The sequence below is a fragment of the Schistocerca piceifrons genome, chromosome X (genome assembly GCF_021461385.2).
Source record: "Schistocerca piceifrons isolate TAMUIC-IGC-003096 chromosome X, iqSchPice1.1, whole genome shotgun sequence".
Taxonomy (NCBI): Eukaryota; Metazoa; Arthropoda; class Insecta; order Orthoptera; family Acrididae; genus Schistocerca; species Schistocerca piceifrons.
The window spans coordinates 210,114,918-210,134,803 of NC_060149.1; the positions used below are offsets into that span (position 1 = coordinate 210,114,918).

Sequence of the window (19,886 nt, forward strand, 5' to 3'; positions counted from 1 at the left end):
ATTATGTCTAGTTTCGACTTATACTTAATTTCATCCCTCGAGCATGCAAACATGCATTCTCGACTGTGATAAGATTAGAGTTGCGAAATTTTGAAACTAGTCTCTGTATCTCCGATTACGCTGTTTTGTATTATGGTTTTCCATAGTGTGTAACTGGATGTGCTCTAATGTGAGTGCTTGATGTGTGACGGTATAATACACACAGTGATAATTAACTACAGGGCAATATTTAGCAGTTTCTTCCTGATAGTAAAAGCAATAAAAACGTTCAGACCAACAAACGCCCGGAAACGGACAGTGAGTATGTAATGAAGCGATTGTTACAGGTACATTATATTAACATTATATCGTATTCATTTCTTCCCAATTGCAAAATTTATTCACCGTGCAGATTTGGGATGCAATATAAGAATTCACTAGTCGCATCATGGATTGCCACATTCTTTCGAATGTTCCAGGCTGCAGCAGCATTTCATCACAAACACGCTGTTCGAAGCTCTTCACTTCCGCAACTGGTTCCGCACACACGACAAATTTCAGATGCTTCCTCAAGTAAAAGTCGAGGGTGTTTAAGTCCCATAATCGAAGTGTCCAGGAAAGACCTTGGGAAGATGTTGTTGAGGTGTCGGCGAACAATGATAAGAAATTGGGCTGGTGCTCCACAATACGTAAGCCACATTCTTCAGTCGAAGATACAGTATGTTCTTCAGGAATTCCAAGTACATGATTCCATTAACACGTTTTGGTAAAATAAATGGTTCAGATAGGTGGTCGCCAGTAATACCTGCCCAAACATTAATGCTAAACCGTTGATTGTACGACGTTTCAACCAGCCCCCTCCCCCCCTATTTTTTGCAACCGTCGACAAAACTTTTCTCGAGGAGGGAAATCCCTGCTGAGAATCCTTGCACATTCTGCAGGTGATAGGAATGGTATCTGTTTTTATGTAGACTAGACAACACCGTCTTTTGGCTTACTCCAGGCTGGCGAACCACGTGCTCGAGTTGGTTCTGGGCTTCGTCTCACTATCGTGCAGAACCTGTTGTTCCCGAGCTAGTTTACCAACATTCTTGGGTCGACTACGTTGTTCATCTCTCTGGGATAATTGACGCCCACAAATAAAGGAAATAAAATGAAAAATTGATGCAAAAATTTTGGGAGTTAGGCGGTGTTATCTATCAGCGTAAGAGGGTCGGTAAATCTGTTCGACGTCTAGACCTTTTCCACGTTCTTGACTTCAGACGAAAATCTCTCGGCTTGCTCCTAGAATAAATAACGCACAATTGTACTCGTCTGAAATTACAAAAATGGTTCACATGGCTCGCATGGCTCGTCCGATGCCTCTGAGCACTAAGGGACTTAACATCTGAGGTCATCAGTCCCCTAGAACTTAGAACTACTTAAACCTAACTAACCTAAGGACATCACACACATCCATGCCCGAGGCGGGATTCGAACCTGCGACCGTAGCGGTCGCGCGGTTCCAGACTGAAGCGCCTAGAACCGCTCGGCCACTCCGGCCGGCTGAAATTACACAACCTGCAACACAGAGAATAACGTTGTTCTTCAGTAATTAAATAATATAAGCGGCGACAAAAAACTTGCCATTCGAAGATCGCACAGTCCAGAATCGGTATGCCGATCAGGAAAAATCGCCGTGAACACCGAGGCAATTATCACACTGGCGCACCATAATTATTTAGTAAAACGCCGTGTCCATTCTCCAATGGAGGTCTACCTATGTTTGACCTTCGGCACCACAAAGAAAAACAGCGCCAGAACCGCGCACACATGATTATTTTTCGGAGAGCAGGGGGGGTGGGGCGGAATCAGAAAGCTTATTTTACATAGTGTGACTTTTTATATTGTAATTAAATAATAATTATTTTTCGACAACTTCTTGGCACCTGATACTCCTTTCAATTGATTTTCAGTCATAATCAGGAACAAATAATATTATGAAAGCATTTTGGTGCTAATTTTCGTTGTATCTAATATAATGCAAAGCATTTCTGGGGAAGGGGTAGCGGGGGCACGGGCTCCCTGGGCAATCCAGTGCGTGCTGGCATGAAGAGTACGTTGGTCCTGTTTGGACGCATTTGGTAGTAACTTCGCCATGGTTCACGTTTCCGCATTTACCACACGCACATGTCGTTGCTTGTGTACCCTCACTGAAGTCGCGCTATGTTGCATATACGCTGAAGCAACGCCCGCAAACGGAAACTTTTTGATCGCCAGTTGTAAATTAATATCATATCATGTGTAGTCTAACATACCAGTTCTAATTTCTTTACTACAGACACTCTGTTCATTTACGAACATACGTTGCTACCAACTTTTTTGTTCGTTTGTCTGTTGGTGATCATCTCTTGTAGTCTGTATACTTACTTAATATGCATCCTGTATATAGTGCCCCGTCGAACACGTACAACTGTTGTGAAACTTCCTGGTAGGTTAAAACTGTGTGCTGGACCAAGACTCGAACTCGGGACCTTTGCCTTTCGCGGGCAATTGTTCTACAATCTGAGCTACCCAAGCACGAGTCACGACCCGTCCTCAGAGCTTCAATTCCGCCAGTACCTCGTCTCTTACCTTCCAATCTTCCTTAATCTGCCAGGAAGTTTCATATCAGCGCACACTCCTCTGCAGAGTGAAAATCTCATTCTGGAAACATCCCTCAGGCTGTGGCTAAGCCATATCTCGGCAATATCCTTTCTTCCAGGAGTGCTAGTTCTGCAAGGTTCGCAAAAGAGCTTCTGTGAAGTCTGGAAGGTAGGAGAGGAGGTACTGGCAGAATTGAAGCTGTGAGGGCGGGTCGTGAATCGTGCTTGGGTAGCTCAGATGGTAGACCACTTTCCCGCGAAAGGCAAAGGTCCCGAGTTCGAGTCTCGGTCCGGCACACAGTTTTAATCTGCCAGGAAGTTTCATATCAGCGCACACTCCGCTGTAGAGTAAAAATCTCATTCGCATACAACTGTTATTTTTCGGTTCTGGGTATCGTTTTCATTCAGGTCGTAAAGTATCTGTTGCTTGTATTTGCACTTCCACCGTTCGTTTGTTTCAGTTAGTTTTTTCTGAGTCTATTTTCTAATTCGTATATTATTATTACACAGGAATGACATCTTAGTTTTCGTATTTATTGCACGACGGAAATGGCTCAGTGGTTAGCACAGTGGATTCGCATTTGGGAGGGGCGGGATACAAATTCTTGTCCAGTCATTCATATTTAGTTTTACCATGGTTCCCCTGGATCGATTAAGACGGCTACCAACATGGTCCCTTTGAATAGGGCTGGGACGATTTCCTTCTCCATCCTTCACCTAATGAGTAGTCATCATGGGACGTTAAATCACCATCTTGATGCATTTCCTGTTCATTGCGCACCTCATGAGAGAACCTATGGTTGTAGGGTTGCGAAGTAATAAGAGGGAAATACAAACGACATTGAACGTTTTAGTGGGTTTTGAAGATATATTCGGGTAACATAATTGGTCAAGACGACTGCTCGCTATAAGCTTAGGGCCCACGTTTGAATCTGAGCCTGACATAAATTCTTAACTGCCTCATTGTGGTAACTCCGTCAATGAACTGACTTTCTGATTTTCAAAGTTTACATGAAAACTGATCTATGGTAATCTCTTTCATCTATTGACGTAATGAAGTATGGCTAAGAATAATTTTCTCTAATCTAATGCTGCCCTAGTAGGACACAGGACTCCTGTTCATGATGAGCACGATTGATATCCTCCTCCATTCAACCAGAGTTAGGTTTTCTAAGGCTTTCCTTTAACAGCTTAAGACAAGTTCTGCGAAGGTTCCTTTGAAAAGCACATGAAATTTTCACGCTCTTATTTTCGCAATCAGAGTTTAAGTTTCGCCTATAACCCCCTCGTCGGTACGTGACGTAAAACCCTGAGCATCTTTCCTCCTGATGTAATGCGACGTTTTACAGATGCGTGTTATATAGATTCCAACTAACGTCAAAAATATTATTTTATTTTAAATTATCCACGATGACGCTTCATGGGTTGCGGGGGGCGATAGGACAGATGACAATGTATTCAAGACGAGCGAGGCACAAAAACTGGCAATGATTTAAGAAAGAAATTATTTTCTCAGTGACCTCAATTGATCTATGAGAATCCTAGGTACACCAAAATAATGATACTCGGACAGTAATTAAAGCAAATTCCCACCGAATCGTAAGACGATTCACTCGACTTCTTCACTGCTTTCCATATTTTCATTGAAATGGTTCTAGAACTCGATCCCATTAGAAATCTGTTCATTTTCTTCTGATGTATGATCACCGTAAAACCACTATAATCGTTTCTCCTTTGCTACTACCACTCAGTCGTGAAAAAACTTAGTTCTATAAGGGGCAGTCAAATGAAAACGAGACAGATGAAAAAATGTTAAGTTTTATTATTTCAAAAGTAATCACCATAACTATAAATACATTTACCCTATTACGAAACAAGACAGTCAACTCATTCATGGAAAATGTTTCCGGTTGCCTACGGAACCACGAGTGTAGGCCAGCGCGCACCTCTTCGTCTGAAACAACCTTGGCAACTTGGGGACGGTCCCACATGTTGCCAAGGTTGTTTAGAGTACGCGGCAGAAGTTTCGCTGGGATACCGTTACACATTCTCCTGATAGCCCGGATCTCTCTCCATGTGATTTCCATATTTTTGGAGCACTGAAGAAAGACATTCGTGGCTGACGGTTTGCTTCGAACGAAGAGGTGCACGCCAGGGTAAATCAAAGTTCCGTAAACGTTTCTCCATGAAGGCACTGACCATCTAATCTCACGGTGGGATAAATGAATTAACAGTTATGGTGATTACTTTTGCAATAACAAAAGTTTATTTACTTTTTTCCGTCTCACACGTTTTCAATTGATTACCCGTTATACATTTACCTCAAGATTAGGAATTACAATGTTTTCTTTTTTTTTTTTTGTCTGCTGGAATTAAGTATTTCAATAAGAATTAAGAAGTGTGGAAGAAAGAATACGTAGGTGGCTTCCTGAAAACGTTTTATGGTGACACTAAAACAAATAATATTTTCATCCTACAACAAGTTTTACGTGAGTCATATGCCATCATTTACACTCTGGTCAGCACGGAAAACTGCTTTAAAGTGAAGCATGACGACACGAAACATATTTTCGTATCTGACAGAGGAAGCTAATACCAACTACGTGTACCATCGTGTTTGTAATTTAGAAATAAAACGACAGGAATATAGACACAGAAGGGATTACAAATCCTCATTCTCTTAATGACTGCTGTCACTTACTTCTACAGTCAAAAATCGATCAAAATTATTCAGAAACTTCACTCCTGTGTTTGTTTCAGCGCTTTCTGCTAAGCAAGACCTCCTTCAGTGATATTCATCTCTGACAGTTTAATGTTCGTTACACAGTGTCTTCCATTCTTCGATTAGGGATTAAGCCATGTACTGATGCTATAATTCCTTTAATCTTTCAATCGTTCTATGCTTTGATACCCTGAATAAACTATTACGTATAGCACAGAAAATCAAATAACTTTGTGATGTATATTGCTGTCAGTCACTCTCCAATGCGCGCAATGTCCAAGATACGAATTTAGTTCATATAATGGTTTAAAAAAAAAAAAAAAAAAGACGTGTACGGCTTCTTCTTGTCAGTACACAGTCAAATGTCTTAAGCATTATGTGGTAAACAGATTGCAACTGCAAATTAAGACAGCTTTTTTATTAGCACAATAAATTAAGTATAACTCCCTCAAGAACAGTACTTAGCTACTTCATTAACGTCTACTGTTAATAAGCACTTTATAATAAATAAACTACCTCAGGTAAGAGACGTCGTGAGCATACGCATTATAATTATTTTTACTGTCATAAACAGGAAAACCTGAATTAGTAGTGTATGTACAATACTTCAATACAACCTTCATAATCAAATGGCATACTTTTGAACAGAGACAAAACGAAAGCTACCGGCGGTCACAAATACTCTTCGCGCCTTTTTCTTTTTTTTAAGAAAAAGCTATACCAGTGATGCCACTGAGAATTCGCTACTATAGCCTCAGATTTTACCAATATATGAAATTATTTTGCTTGAGATTTGCACATTTTGTGAGTGATCAGCGATGGTAAAGGGTATATATGTAGTCTCTCAAGGCCCGTCCCATGTGGACGGATAAAAGAGTGCTTGCAAAAACTAACTAATATCACTTCTGGTACAATGAAGGATAAAAATTATATATTTAGCCCTTCTTTGTTTTACATAGACTTATTATTTATGTTTAACTTAAGTATGGATTTCAGAAAGCAGCTGAAAATTGCTTTGAAACTGTTACCTCAGTTAATGGCAGGTTAGATTTCGAAAGGATACTGAATCAGTAGAACGTAAACATAATCTATAAAAATGGTGAAATATGGACAACTTTTCTCAACACCTCCTGGTAGTAACTTCACTTATTGCCTCACATCTTACTGCAAAACACCTCTACATTTTATCAAAATAATTGTTACCATCAAAAGACAGAAAATCTGTCAATTAACACTATCTAAAACAGTTCTGGCTCTGTTTGTGGATTGTTTACGAGTATAATATTGGCACTGCAACAATAAATATTTCTGTTAAATCAGTTAAAAACCATTTTAAATTTTGTTGACATAAAAAACAGCCCAATATTTCGGCAATATTCCAATCGCACCCTACGAAAGAAATCAAAATGTGTGCTCCAGTGGAAATGCCTATGGTTTTTCCCTGTGTGCATCCGAACAGACAGCAATAAATTCAGAGATAAACGTCAAATTAACTATCTTTTTAAATCTTTACGTTTTCCCGGTGTAATGAGGTTTCGGAGTATAGCTGGACGGCATCAGCTTTTTCCCATATTTCGACTAACAACCAGACAGTCACCACCAGGTGAGTTTTACAAATGGAAATACATGGAGCTGCCGCTAAGTTTGTATTATAAATTGTTGCGGTGGCGAATGCGCATAAGTCTTGACTGCATTACCGCCCTCTGTCGAATATTGATGAGGTGTGCTGGTGCATGCTTAACGGTGCTATGGCATGAGCGCTGTCTGATGAATTGCAGGCCTTTAGAGTTATAACTCAGTGACCGGCCACATGAAAATTAACTGTCGCTAAGAGTGGCATTTGCCTTTATTTCTAATGAAACTGAAGAAATCGCTGGAAAATTTGGAAATTTGTGGTAAGACAAATGTTGAGACAGCAACCAGCCACAAATTTATATTCAGTTTCTTTATTCAAAAGGTACCGTTACAGGTTTCGAATCATTACGATTCATCTTCAGATGGTTTTCATGCTTTCATTCCAACATGTGGTGCGTTTTTTACAGATTAATTGTCCTAAAACATAAATAATACATAATTATAAGCACGCCACATAGATGGTTGGGTTACAGATTTGTATTGGATGTGACTTACGTGAAATATCGGTTTGGAGTGTTTGTTTTCATATTTTTCGTCCAACAGATGTGACTACATTCCCGCTGCATTCTTATGGTTGCACACGTAAATTTTTCTCATTGACCACTTTATATTTGTCACAGAATAAGTTTCTAACACGCACTGCATGTTTTGATAGATACAAAGTACTTACAAACATGATGTATCTATCAAATGATGTATCTATCAAAACATGTGGTGCATGTTAGAAATCTATTCTGTGACAAATCTAAAGTGGTCAGTGAGAAAAATTTACGTGTGCAACGATAAGAATGGAGTGGGAATGTATGCACATCTGTTGGACGAAACAGCAGCTCGTGGTCGTGCGGTAGCGTTCTCGCTTCCCGCGCCCGGGTTCCCGGGTTCGATTCCCGGCGGGGTCAGGGATTTCCTCTGCCTCGTGATGACTGGGTGTTGTGTGATGTCCTTAGGTTAGATAGGTTTAAGTAGTTCTAGGTTCTAGGGGACTGATGACCATAGCTGTTAGGTCCCATAGTGCTCAGAGCCATTTGAACAATTTGTTGGACGAAAACTATGAAAACAAACACTCCAAACCGACATTTCACGTAAGTCACATCCAGTGCAAATCCATAACACAACCATCTGTGAGGTATGTTTATAATGATGTATTATTTATATTTTAGGACAATTAATCTGTTAAAAAAACACTCCACATGTTCTAATGAAAGCATGAAAACCGCCTGAAAATTAATTGTAACGATTCGAAACCCGTAACGGTACCTTTTGAATAAAGGAACTGAAAATAAATGTGTGGCTGGTTGCTGTCTCAACACCATCAACATTTGTCTTCAAATAACAGCCACGGTCTCCAGCCACGTCATCATATGACAAAATTGCAATTTGTGGTAAGTTCTGTGGGACCAAACTACGGAGGTCATCGGTCCCTAAGCTTAAACGCTACTTAATCTAACTAAAACTAACTTGCGCTAAGGACAACACACGCACCCATGGCCGAGGTGGCAGCCGCACGAGCCGTGACAAGGCGCCCGAGACCGCACAGCTACCCTGCACGGCAATCACCGGATCTTACACGTTATCCAGTTGAAAACCTTCATTACGATTAATGTAAGACGGCGATCAAAAAGTTTCTGTTCGAAGGTCGCATAGTCCAGAACCGATAGCCGATCAGTCAAAATCGCAATGAACACTGAGGCAATCATCCGACCGACGCACGAAGTTGAAGATACCCATTTGCTAAAACAACGTGTCCTGCTGCGTGAAGAAATCCGTAACTGTCTGCTGTACATCCTCGTCCGGAATGAATCGACGACCCTTCAAGGCCTTTTTTAAGGGACCGAAGGCGTCGTAATCGCATGGGGAGAGATATCGACTATAGGACGGGTGCTCAAGTATCTCCTACTTGACTTGGCGCGACTTCGGCGTTACGATGTTTGTGATGTGGGGATTTGCGTTATCATGAAGCAGCAGCACCCATTACCGCACCATTCGACAGCGGTGGTTTTCGACAGACATTCTGCGCCATACACATTCTTCATTCTCCGATGGATGTTTACTGGTACTTGTCTTCCAGCAGGTTCAAGTGGTTCAAATGGCTCTGAGCACTATGGGACTTAACATCTGAGGTCATCAGTCCCCTAGAACTTAGAACTACTTAAACATAACTAACCTAAGGACTTCACACACATCCATGCCCGAGGCAGGATTCGAACCTGCGACCGTTGCGGTCGTGCGGTTCCAGACTGAAGCGCCTAGAACCGCTCGGCCACAGCGGCTGACCTTCCAGCAGCCCAGAAAAGAATAAGAGCATGATGGTCCTATTTGGAACCCGTTTGGTAGTAACGTCGCCATAGTACACGTTTCCGCATTTACTGCAAGCTCTTCGGAAACACACTAATGCCACACTAATCACTTACCTACATCTCGAAGCTTACATACACGCATTTGAGTCGCGTTATATTGCATCTACGTTGCAGCAGTACCCTCAAATGTGGACTTTTTGATCGCCGCTTACAATATCTGCCACCAAATGTATTCCCACTGATTGTATAATAACTGAATTCCAGAAGATCTCGTCTCGGTCATGATTTCCATAGCTAAATAACACATGGAATGGACCATGAAGGTACTGTGTTTGGCTATGATTGGTTTACTCAGCCGAGAAAGGCGAATGTGAAGATCACGATTACGCAGTTTTCATGTACTGCGTACGAGGTCTGCCCTAAGTGGGCTTTGTAGTATTAACATGGTATTCTGTAGACTCGAGCCTTTCGAGAAACCTGATCATCCTTCTTTACCGAGCTGAGAAGAGTACTGTTATTAGTAAGTAGCCGGAAGATTACTTTAGTACGTAATTGAAAAAAAAACAAAAACAAATTTATAACATAAAGATACTAAAAAAAAAGATCAGTTTATAGGATACATTCTGAGACAACGAGAATTTGTCAGTTTATTAATGGAGGGAATTGTGAGGGGTAAAACATGTTGAGAGAGACCAAGGCTTGAGTACAGTAAATAGGTTCAAATAGAAGTATTTTGCAGTGATTATATGGAGATGAGGCTTGCTCAGGATAGACTAGCGTGGCGAGCTCAGTCTAACTAGTTTTCGGACTTAAGACCACAACAACAACAATAAGAACAACAATTGTCTTTTTAGAGTCTTGCCTAATTTAGCTCTTAATGGCTCGGCAATGGATAATCCGGGATGGTGGGTTGCTGACCTACAGAATATCATTTCATTGTGGAAAAACCTACAGTAGCCAGACAACAAGTCGGCCGGTGTGGCCAAAAGGCTCTGGGCGCTTCAGTCTGGAACCTCGCGACCGCTACAGTCACGGGTTCGAATCCTGCCTCGGACATGGATGTGTGTGATGTCCTTAGGTTAGTTAGGTTTAAGTAGTCCTACGTTCTAGGGGACTGATGACCTCAGATGTTAAGTCCCAGAGTGCTCAGAGCCATTTAGGCCATTTGCACTAGACCACATGCACAATACACGAAAGGAGCGTAATATCGCCACACGCGACTTTCGCAGCCCAGTAAGTCGGCCATTGTGTGTCCACGGAATATTTCATGGATTCTTTTGACCCGGAAATCTTGGCCACGACGAGGTCTTTCTGGAATTCGACTACTCATGAATATGTGGAAGTACGTTCGGTGGAAGCTATCGTTTCCTGTAATGGTGGCTTTCAACGGGATAAGGTGCGGGACATATTGATAAATTTTACGCCTAACACCACGTCCAGAGAAAATTAATTTTGTGAGTCTGACCACTGAATTGCGTACAATAGCTCCGTTCGGAAGGAACTTGCACGCCTCAGATGGAGCAGTATTCAAGAGAAGGCGCTAAATTCAACAAAGGGAGGACACGCAGCCAAGACACGTGTGTCACCGCTCTAATTTTTAGTATAAACATAGTGACGTACACCAGCTGTATCCAGTTGTACAACTCATCTGAAGATGGTTGCCCTGCATTCAGGCGAAATAACGCAGCAAGTAATCGACGGCTTTCAGCTACAGTCACGAAACCCCATGGAATTACTCTCTGTTCAGCATGTTTTAGAACATGTTTTTTTGCTCGAGTATCATGTCGTTTTTGGAAACCCAGAATCTACTATGTAGGAATCAACATGGATTCCGGAAACAGCGATCGTGTGAGACCCAACTCGAATTATTTGTTCATGAGACCCAGAAAATATTAGATACAGGCTCCCAGGTAGATGCTATTTTTCTTGACTTCCGGAAGGCGTTCGATACAGTTGCGCACTGTCGCCTGATAAACAAAGTAAGAGCCTACAGAATATCAGACCAGCTGTGTGGCTGGATTGAAGAGTTTTTAGCAAACAGAACACAGAATGTTGTTATCAATGGAGACACGTCTACAGACGTTAAAGTAACCTCTGGCGTGCCACAGGGGAGTGTTATGGGACCATTGCTTTTCACAATATATATAAATGACCTAGTAGATAGTGTCGGAAGTTCCATGCGGCTTTTCGCGGATGACGCTGTAGTATACAGAGAAGTTGCAGCATTAGAAAATTGTAGCGAAATGCAGGAAGATCTGCAGCGGATAGGCACTTGGTGCAGGGAGTGGCAACTGACCCTTAACATAGACAAATGTAATGTATTGCGAATACATAGAAAGAAGGATCCTTTATTGAATGATTATATGATAGCAGTTACTTCTGTAAAATATCTGGGAGTATGCGTGCGGAACGATTTGAAGTGGAATGATCATATAAAATTAATTGTTGGTAAGGCGGGTACCAGGTTGAGATTCATTGGGAGAGTCCTTAGAAAATGGAGTCCATCAACAAAGGAGGTGGCTTACAAAACACTCGTTCGACCTATACTTGAGTATTGCTCATCAGTGTGGGATCCGTACCAGATCGGGTTGACGGAGGAGATAGAGAAGATCCAAAGAAGAGCGGCGCGTTTCGTCACAGGGTTATTTGGTAACCGTGATAGCGTTACGGAGATGTTTAACAACCTCAAGTGGCAGACTCTGCAAGAGAGGCGCTCTGCATCGCGGTGTAGCTTGCTCGCCAGGTTTCGAGAGGGTGCGTTTCTGGATGAGGTATCGAATATATTGCTTCCCCCTACTTATACCTCCCGAGGAGATCACGAATGTAAAATTAGAGAGATTAGAGCGCGCACGGAGGCTTTCAGACAATCGTTCTTCCCGCGAACCATACGCGACTGGAACAGGAAAGGGAGGTAATGACAGTGGCACGTAAGGTGCCCTCCGCCACACACCGTTGGGTGCCTTGCGGAGTATAAATGTAGATGTAGATGTAGATGTAAATTCTTATTTTTTTCTCAGTGAGCTTTTCTGTCAATGAACATGCGTAGCAGTCAGGGTAAAGAGATGATTATTTCCTTAGCACCCTGAGATGTATAGAAATGGCGCATGGTATCCATGAGAATATCATCGCTAAATATTTAACTATAAAAGAAATAGTTGAATATCCTCCCCACATCGAGCACGTCAACATCGGCGTGGTTAGCATCTGTGAATAAGTGAGGCAACTGGCGTGAGAGATACATAAAACAGCCTACGAATACCGTTAACACAGAAAATTTTGGTACTGTTAATAGTAGCTCATAAATGAAGTAAGTAAACATTAAATCTTCAAAGAAGATGTCCCTTTGACGACTTGGTCATACAGAGCACTTACCGGCCTATTTGTAGGAACTGTGGAGGAAACAGCATGAATGATTTAGGAAAATCATTGAAATAACCCTACTACTCTAAAACACGGATCAGACGTTTCTGATCAGCACTTGAGCTATGACATTATACATATGCTTGTTATGCGTTCTTCCTTACTCTAAAATACTAAATTCATTAGCTAGGTTGGTAATCTTTGTGGATTTCGTTTCCGTTAATGGTTCAAATGGCTCTGAGCACTATGGGACTTAACATCTATGGTCATCAGTCCCCTAGAACTTAGAACTACTTAAACCTAACTAACCTAAGGACAGCACACAACACCCAGCCATCACGAGGCAGAGAAAATCCCTGACCCCGCCGGGAATCGAACCCGGGAACCCGGGCGTGGGAAGCGAGAACGCCACTGCACGACCACGAGATTCGGGCTCGTTTCCGTTACAGTTACAAGTAATGCATGTTATGGATATGTATGAATGATGACTCCTCCGGGGTATACTATTGATGAAAAGTTCTCGCATTTCCAGCCGGATGACTGTGCTAAAATATCACATTTCTACAGCAGTTAATATTAGTCCAAACTAGAAGAAAAGTTCATACAGTGATGTTTCCGGAAACCAGTAACTGTTGGGATATGGGCCAATCTGCACTCTTATTACCATGCGCCTGTTACGTAGAAGTAGACACTACAGACAGTGCTGCATGTGGTTACCATACAACGTGATACCTCCTTCAGCTGTTCCTCTCAGTGAATCATACACTCTGTGAAGTACACGAGCATCGTTCGCACTGATTGGTAACACGTTCCTTTAGCGTTCGCACATTGTCGATGGGTTGGACATTCATCTACGATTTTAAACGTCCCCGTAGCCAGAAATCCAACGCATTCAGACCCGGTGAACGGTGAGGATATGCTACTGGACATCCTCGACCTATCCATGGCCCGTGAACTGTTGCAGTGAGGTACTGTCGCAGGATTCGTAGAAAATTTGGTGATGCCCCGTCGTGTATATACCACAGTCGTTGTCCTCCTACAAGAGTAACGTTTTCCAATAGTGCTGGTACTTCATTGCACAGAAATCAATGATAAACAGCACCTGTTAATCTGTTTGGTAAAGTGCATGTCCCTGTGAATCTGTCACCGACAATTCCTGCCCAAACATTAATACGAAGCGGTCCTGATGCCCCACTTCCACGAGTTCATGAAGATTTTCCTGTGTCTAAACGTGCTTATTGTGGTAATTTACTATGCTGTCTCTTGTAACGGCCTATACCACTCAATACTACGCATTTCTCGTCGCAATTAAAACGGCCCCCATCTCAAGAGCAATTGTTTTCCGGACATATAATTATAGGAATTTTTTCTCTAGTTTCGACCAGTACTACCTCCTATAGAAATATGTGACACCTTTTTTAAAAACCCTGCATTTAACGCAAATCTATTTTTCGCTGCGTGCAGAAATCTTCCCGAAAAGGAGCTCCTCATGTATGTAGTCTACTACCACTAACTCCTCAAGAAGTCTGATATTCCCCAACGACCTGCCCACATCCGTCTGCTGCAGCACGCCCTCAATACCGACTTCCTTGCTCTCTACCCAACCTTCCGGGCTTCCCAACGGCCCCTCAAGACCATTCTCAATTGCTTCACCTCTTGGTGTAACACGTGGTACCACAAAATCAGTATCGCCAAACACAAGCAGTAAACAAAAGCTGTATTACCCGTCGTTTCTCGCTACACGAATTTCACTACACCATCCATAACTATCCCATCCATGTTGTTAACACACTGAAGTATCTTGGACTAAACCTCGACCGCAAACTAAGCTATCATCCTCATCTTAGTAACTGTCCAATAAAAACCCACAGCCGCGCGGGGTAGCCGCGTGGTCTCCGGCGCCTTGCCGCGGTTCGCGCGGCTCCCCCCGTCGGAGGTTCGAGTCCTCTCTCGGACGTGGGTGCGTGTTGTCCTTAGCGTAAGTTATTTTAAGTTAGATTAAGTAGTGTGTAAGCCTAGGGATCGATGACCTCAACAGTTTGGTCCCATAGGAGCTTTCCACAAATTTCCAAGGAATTCCAAAAAAGCCCATTACAGATTAAAATTACTGAACTTACCAACAGGCTGTACATTGGGGTTACGTGCTTAGGAAATCCTTATCCGACCCATCCTTACCTTTGCTAACGTAGACTGGACCTCCGCACACGCAAAATTTTACCACTACTTTCAAATCGTAGAGGAACAAGAACTCCACTTCATCTTCTGTATCCATCTTTCCTTTCCCCTATTTTCCCTCTAACAGTTGATTAAATTTCCCCTTCTCCACCCTGAGACATCTTCGGAAATCCTACACATCCTGTAACCTTGAAAGCCAAAACTGTATTGTCTCCCTTATCCTCTCCAACACTGAGCTATTGCCACGGCTATACTAACTTGCTCTCCGTTCCCTCCACCTTCAAAATCTCCATATCCAACCACAAAAAAAAAGAATACCGTGCTGACGTTTAACCGACTCACCAGATCAAGTCTCCAGTATCCACTACCCCGAGTCAACTGACCTCCGCAGCAAACTTCCCATTCATAATTGTCGTTAGACGTGCATTAAGCTTACGATTTCTTGTCGTTCATTAGGCCTACGATTTCTTTCTTTGCGAAGAAATTAAAGAAATCAACGGTTCCGCGTTTTGTCCAGTGGAAAGATTAATAAGATCTTTTGCCAAACATATTTTCTCAGATTCCTTAATAGTAGAATCCTAGAAGGATCTCACCGTGGACAAGATTTGTGTGGCTGAAAATTTTCGTTCCGCTTCTTGAAAAAGTGATCCATTCATACTGACCCACACTGCTCCGCCCCTCTTCTCTTCTTTATCTGTCATAGCACCAGGTATATCATCGCCATCCGTGTATTTCATTGTAATACCATGAAAAGATATTTTACTGTACTTTAATCCTGTTATTTTATTCATTTCGATAGTACAAAACTATGTGACAGTTTTTCAATGCCGTTAGGCTGAAGAACAGCAATATTGCTGCTGCCAGGTCAACCCCAGTGTGGGCGGAATGAAATCAACAATGTAGGGAAAAATACTTGCTGGTGAAAAGAGTGTCACGCACTTGTATGGAAAACTCAAATTCCTTTAAATGTATACGCAAACAACTATCAGCAAAACAAACAGCAACAAATAAACTGGACGTTGCAATATCAAGGCAATAAACCACCAGTCATAATAGATACATCTGGGAAAAATTAACTTTTTGATGAAACCTGTGCGAGCTTGTTTGCAGATTGACTGTCGAACTTGCTTTTAGAGCTCCATTAAAAAGCAGAAAACAACGGTTTGGGAAATGACGGCCTTATGGGGATGTCTCAGCGACGAGATGGCTTGCAACATACAGTGATGTAAGCATAGGGATCGAAATAGACAAAGCTTTCTCCAAGTCGGTGAGAGAAGGGAGATGGAAGAGGTCGTTGTTTACTTTATGAACCATCGCGGCGTTCAACTGAGATAATTTAAAGAAACTTTATCAAAAAATGAAAATCATAGCTGCACAAGAATTTGAATCCCAGTCCTGCGGGAAAACGGGTACATTACAGTATTCTCTGCAGTCTTATTCAATCCTGACATGCAGGACTACAGTTTGAAGATTGTGTTCATGTCCTTTTTTGGCACAATACGGACTACCAGAAAAAAGGGGATGCACTCAGAAGAAGACATAATGTAATCTCTATGCAACTTCGCAATCGTACACACCATCGGTGGGTATGTAAATTATTAGAGTTGTAATTCTCTGTGACAGGTAAAACGGCAGCCAGAGTGCATTAGTATTGTTCATGTTTAGTGTTGTTGACAGGTATGGTAAGGCTATGTAGGGGGTATGCACGCATCCGGATGTTGGGTGATCCCTGTGAAGAACGAGAAAGGTGCTGCGTATTCGTGTGAGACAGCGTTATTAAAACCTGAAAGAATTTGTAAGGCTCAATTTGTGAGTCTCCATTTCGCCGGCTGGTCGACCTGACCAATATCCAGATTAGTGGAGAATTCGGATGTAAAAGTAACCCAATGTTAGGGTGCCTGGGAACATGAGAGCAGGCTACTCGTCTTCAAGATTCCGGTCGACCACGTCTGACCACCACAAACGCCGATCGCCATATTCTGCACCAAGCACGTCGTATCCCCTTCACATGAATACCTGTCATTCAAGAATTAGTAAACGACTCCCTGCAATATACTACGTCATCCCAGCAGTTGCCGAACTAGGAAATTACTGTTCTATGCGCAGGTTACCATTAACACTAGAGTTGGCTGAGTTTGGTGTGGTGCTGTGACCATGAAGCATAGATTGCAAATGAAAATAGTAGAACAAGGGCGGTGCCAGTCCATGTTGTTACTGTGGGTTGCCTACAGCAAGGGCAGGTATGCACTCGGGGGCAAACCTATTGTTCACCTTTGACTGACAGGTACGTAACCTATTGTTCTCCTTTGATTGACAGGTACTTAACCTATTGCTTCCCCACCTACTCCCACTCCCCTCCGCTTCAGGAAACCTCCAACCCACCCCCTCCCCCTCGCTGCTACAGGTACACTTCCAGGTCTGAGTTACTGGAATAGCCCCTCTCACTCTTATCAGTTTTATTTTCTACTTAATTAAATTAGTCAATCAATTAACCTCTCCCTCTCTGGTGATCCCCCTCCCCTCCCACCCTCCCTCCCCGAAGCTGGCGGGAAAAAGACTCAGTTTATCGGTCATATAGAGGGAAATCGATTGCTGTGAATGGAATATTGTTCAAACAATTTAGAAAATGTGTGGAATACTGTTTATTTCAACAATTTAGGGGATTCAAGGCACTGTATGGAATATGTGGAAATTGGTGGCTCTTTGGTGGAGGGGAGGGATCTCATAACAGGAAATTCAAGGGTATATTGTTTATTTATAAAAAATTAGTTTGTGGGGGTTGGATTTCTCTTGATCATCATTCTCTGCTGTTTGGAAACATGTAGGTCTTGTAAGAAGTAATTACATGGGTCAACCATGTTGCAAGACCTAATGTTTGGCACTGTACTCTGGGTGTCTTAACCTAATGTTCAGCCCTTTGTAGGCACTTAACCTATTGTTCTGTTAAGTGGTTTTCCATATCACCCCCATTTGCTTAAACTATTGTACCGCCTTTGATACCAAATTAAGTAATTAGTTATGTCCTCCCACCATTTTCTGGTACACCTTTTGAACTTCACATGCTTTTGAAGGCCATTTCTGGTGCATTAATGCGTTTTATTAAGCTATTGTTCTGCACTTAACCTGCTGTTCTGCTCCATGTCACCCTTCAGGCGCATCTTCCCCTTAACTGTTGTACCACTGACACCACAATGATATAAAAATTTATGCAAATTAATTAAATCGATATTCTTCACATGTATGGGGTAGTTTTATTTTAATTTTCAGCATCCTATTGGTCGGTGAAATCCATGGAATATAGTTTAAACAAAAGATCGCTCATGAGAAACACATCCCACCACTCGACGCCCGACGTCGACGCCGCCAACTCTGCATACGTCCCCAAGAATTGGGATGCACCGGTGGTCCCGCGAAGTGACTACGTTGCTGTCAGCTGCCAAGCAATGTGTAGGTGTAAGTTTGGGTCCCGCAAGGATGAGGCGGCAGCATCTCTTTCATACTTGACACCTGAGTAATTCCTGTCGAAATATGTGTTCACCTAGGCATGTCTCATACCAGACGAGTGTAACCCCAATTTTTTGCGTGGTAGAATAATTATGGTGTACGTGTACGTGGAAATGGTGTTTGTACAGCCATTGCCTACACAGTGTAACTGAGGCAGAATAAGACGTACCAGACCGCATTCGCCGAGGTAGATGGAAAACCGCCTTAAAAACCATCCACAGGCTGGACAGCACACCAGACCTCGACACTAATCCACTGGGCCTTTTCGTGGGGGAATGGCACGCCTTCACACTCTGGAAGCAGCACGTTAGACTGCGCGGCTAGCCGGGCGGGCGACAGTAACGTGGTGCCATTTATCAATATGACAATACTCTTCCACACGTGGCGCACGTCTCCTTGCACTACATACAGTTTATTGCATTGAGTTTATTACAGACGGTGTTCTTGCGTCATACTGGATTGCAAAACAATGTACTTCCTGCGAATCCTCACGGAAAAGTCATGCAGGAATATATTAAGTAGTGAAATCAACATATTCAAAAGTGTGTGGTCTTAAATGGGTCTTAACTGCAAGGCGACTATCACTAACTAAAAATATTTTGTAAGCTAGAGTGGCGTTCAATAAGTAATGCGGACAGTCTAATCGAGGTGATCGACGGATCACAATCAAACACCTCGTTGCACAACTGGACGCTTCCTTTGCTAGTGCTGAAACACTCGTCCACCAGTTTGGGTACTCAAAGGTATACTTCGGTTTATTGCCTTCCGACTTTCATCTGTCTGGCCCAGTGAAGGATGCGCTCTGTGGGAAGCAGTACGTGGATGATGGGAAGGTTATTGATGCAGCAAGACGTTACCTCCGACGTCAACCAACGGAGTGGTACCAAGTGCGCCTACAGGCCCTCCCAGTAAAGTGATGTAAGTTCGTCGTATTGAACGGAGATTGTGTTAAAAATTGGGTTTTGTAGCCAAAATAGTGGGGAATAACGTGGTATGTTGCATGTCCTTCGTATAAGAATTTATATCGCCAGTCTCGCTTCTCCTCTTTCGTCCTTTTGCACTACATATTCTGGCGGAGCGCAAGAATGATCTGTGGTAGAACGCTCGTCCATTGCCACTGATGCAGTTTTGATTATACCAGTCATAGAGCTAGTACATGACCAAGAACAAAAAAATTGCCCCACAAAGTATTCGTTTATTAATACAACAGTATAAATTTTTGTGTTTCTAGGTAGCTGCTCATTTTGCACATTATTTATTTTTTTATATTCGTTTATTAATACAACAGTATAAATTTTTGTGTTTCTAGGTAGCTGCTCATTTTGCACATTATTTATTTTTTTAAGAACAAGTGATAATTGTGCAATAAATATCAATTTATGGGTTAGGAGACTTATGGTGACTACGCTACCTGTTGAACAGTATTCTAACACCCCTACTTAATGTGGAACTGATCATTAGATATTACGAGAGGCGAACCCGCCACTATAAAAGAAGGCGATATGCATTGCGACGTCATTGCAAGAAGCACAATGGGTCGATCAGAACAGCCGAGTGACTTCAAACGTGGACTAGTCTTTGGACTGAGTA

The 19,886-nt window shown here is 42.4% G+C and overlaps 1 protein-coding gene across 1 annotated transcript in view; it reads left to right on the plus strand.

Moving 5' to 3' along the window:
• The window catches only part of LOC124723106 (collagen alpha-1(XI) chain-like), a 543,500-nt gene that overhangs the window by 83,519 nt on the left and 440,095 nt on the right, over positions 1-19,886 (plus strand). The window lies entirely within an intron of this gene.